Genomic DNA, 3,066 nt, shown 5'->3' with positions numbered 1-3,066 from the left:
AAACAGCATGGTACTGGTACCAAAACAGAGATCTTTATATGATTTTCAAGATCCTGCATGATCTGACTTCTGCATGCCATAATCATCATTTGTTTCTCTTCTTAAATTCTACCAACTGTAACCATATGTGTGTGTGTGTGTGTGTGTGTGTATGTGTGTGTGCCTCCAATTCCTTGTTTTCTTTTACTCTGTTCTACACCTTCCCCACCTCTTTGCTTGGTTAATTCCTACTTCTTCTTCAGGTCTCAGCTCAAAATCACTTTCCTCAGGAAAGCCTCCCTTGTTTTTCAAGGTAGCCATCTATGTGTTCTTAGAGCTCACTAGGTATTACTTATCACACAGCATCATGATTACCTTTGTACTATTAATTTTTTTAGATTCTAAATTTGAAGAAGGCAGAAATAGTGTCTATTTTTGGAAGACTACATCTTCAGTGCTGTTTCTGTTTCTGACACAGAATAGATGCTATGTAAATATTTATGAAATGGTTGACTCACTGAATGAGTGACCACACTGAGCTTGTATAAGTATGTCAGTGTGGTCACTGCTTCAGGTGAGGCTTGTGGGAATAAGGAAGATCTAAGAGAAATGGGTCAGACCCATGTTGTTCTAAATAAACCATATTGCTCTAAATAATCCAGGAGCAGTAGGTCACTCAGTATAAACAGTGTATTTTAGTAGAAAATATTTATTACGTCCTTAAATTTCCTGTCGTATGCCAGATGTGACTGCAAAGTAAGGAGGCTGATTTCATGTGCGGCCTCTGAAAATGATCTTCTTGGATTGTAGCCCTGTTTGGCAGTGCAGCCAGGCATGGAAGGGCCTTGCCTTGTTCCCACGTGCCTTGCCTCTCCACTCAGAGAGAAATGCTTGGTACTGTGGGACCATCTGCAAGTGCATGCCTATAAATCCTTACTCAAAAAACCCTCAAGTCATCTTTTCTGAAGCTGGAAAATGCCTATCCCTGGAATGTCTCATTGAGGACTGAACGGGTTACTTCAGTTCTGAAAGGTTACTGAACTGGGCACATGTTTGAGGGAGGTGAGGACTGAGTATGGATGTGAGGACTGAGACTTTCAAGTTCATGCTGAGGCAATTCATGATCCTGGCCCAGGTGGGAAAAGAAGAGCAGGCAAAGAGGGAAAGATGCCTGGGGATGGCAATCAGCTGTGACCCTCTGAGGGGACTGAGGATTCTATTACTGTATATTTGTATTTGATCATCCAGGTTACTATGCATATTTGTCAAGGTAGGAAGATAGATTTTACTTAATGGCTTGTCAGCTTGCTTTACAAACTTTAACTATTTAAACCTGTATCATATATTCTCCAATTAAATACATGTCCCCACATGTCTTAGGGGGTTGTCCTGCTAGTCAAAAACAGTTATTTTTTAGAATATTTTTGCTTAAGGGTCCTTAATTTTTTTCTTTCTTTCCTTTATTTTTTTTTTTTTTACGTTTTTCTGGCTACAGGTTATTCAACACAAATAATCTCCTCCAACTTTACTGAGGTGGCTGATCACGTCCAAGACCAAATCTGGAATTCAGTTGCTGACCCATGCCCAGCCTCAGCTTTCTTATTGGCACCAGGGGGTCATCACTCCATCTGTAGGTGTCTCTGTCAGCTTCCCCTCTTGTGAGTCTCACCACTGGCTCTCCAGACCTTTGGGCCAAGGCCTGCCAATGTCAGGACAGCTGTGACACAGTGGGGCAGCATTATCTCAGGGAGCAGTTAATCACAGAGAAACCTCTTGTTGGTGAGGTACCAGCAGAAACGTCTCCAGGCAAACTGTTTCTTCAGGCAGCCTTGATACCTGAGAGACTGGATGGCCTTTAAGACATGAAGCTTGGGCACATTTTTGTCTGCCAGTTCTGTGTGCTTAGGCATATAGACATCTCTCTTGGCCACCATCACTCCCTCCTTCAACAGGAGTTCATAAATGGCAACCCAGTTCTTTTTGGACATCAACATCTTGGGAGCTGCAGTGTCTGGGGCAGAGGCAGGAAAAGCAGTGTCCCTTAATTTCTTGATGTCAGTAATATTTTATACCAACAGTAAAATAGATTTCGATTACACCTCAAGGCAAATCATGGTTTTCATCATAACACAGAAAAACAATATTGCATAGGTTGTATCTGTCTCTTGACTTAACAATAATGGAAGTACTTCAGTAAAGCCCTTGATGCTGATTTTAATGGTAGAGAAGAGACTGCAGATAATGTGAAGCTTGTCTAGTTTGGTTTTTCACTCCCCTTTTTATTGCATTGCCATATTTTAGCAGATTCTCATCATTTCAAAACATTTGATTTAGAAAATGACAGTTATTATTATTATGTGATTTAGTTTTATTTTGGTGCAAGAATGTTATTTATTAGACAACAAATATTTTTTGGAATTTATTGGGCACTCAACGATGACTTTATGAATATTAACTCATTTAGGTGTTATGGCACTTTCAGATAGGTATTATTAATATTCCCATTCTAAAGATGAGAAAACATGGACAAAAAGAAATTAAGCAACTTGCCCAAAGTTGCTACCATAATTCTTATAAATAGCAGAGCAAGGACTCCAACCCTAGCAATCTAATTCTAGCTATGTTGTGCCTAAGCATTGCTTTTTTGCCTGTAAGAGTGTTTACATCTTAAAGACATGGATCATGAGGTTTTATTTTAAAATTAAGAATGCAAAAACATAATCTTGACAATTAGCAGTCATTAAAGGAGCAATTACTCACTTGATGGCTTAAAGGAGCTTAATTTTGCCTTATATTATTTAGATTTTTAAAAATTCTAATATTTTATCTTCAAACTTGCATGAGTGTTATACTTTATACCTAAGAGGCAATATATTTTGATCAAGAAAGAGTACATGCTACCATATTGCCTTATTTTTTCAGGAAAACCAGATGAATTACATTTTAAACAATTAATATAGCCACACATAAAGGTTTTCTTTTTCAACTTGCCTATTATCAGATAGACATTTTTTTTTTTTAGATATTTACAAATAGCAATAGTCACTCATTCAGGCAACTGAAGCTCATATCTGAAATGTAAATGAA

The 3,066-nt window shown here is 38.2% G+C and overlaps 1 pseudogene; it reads right to left on the bottom strand.

The window, feature by feature from the left end:
- Positions 1-1,504: 1,504 nt before the first annotated feature.
- LOC105504650 lies at positions 1,505-1,973 on the bottom strand (annotated as a pseudogene).
- Between the last annotated feature and the right edge of the window lie 1,093 nt (positions 1,974-3,066).

The sequence above is a fragment of the Colobus angolensis genome, unplaced genomic scaffold (assembly GCF_000951035.1).
Source record: "Colobus angolensis palliatus isolate OR3802 unplaced genomic scaffold, Cang.pa_1.0 Scaffold94, whole genome shotgun sequence".
Lineage (NCBI taxonomy): Eukaryota > Metazoa > Chordata > Mammalia > Primates > Cercopithecidae > Colobus > Colobus angolensis.
The sequence above is the reverse complement of the archived record's forward strand: the minus strand, read 5'-3'. Positions and strand labels throughout refer to the sequence as shown.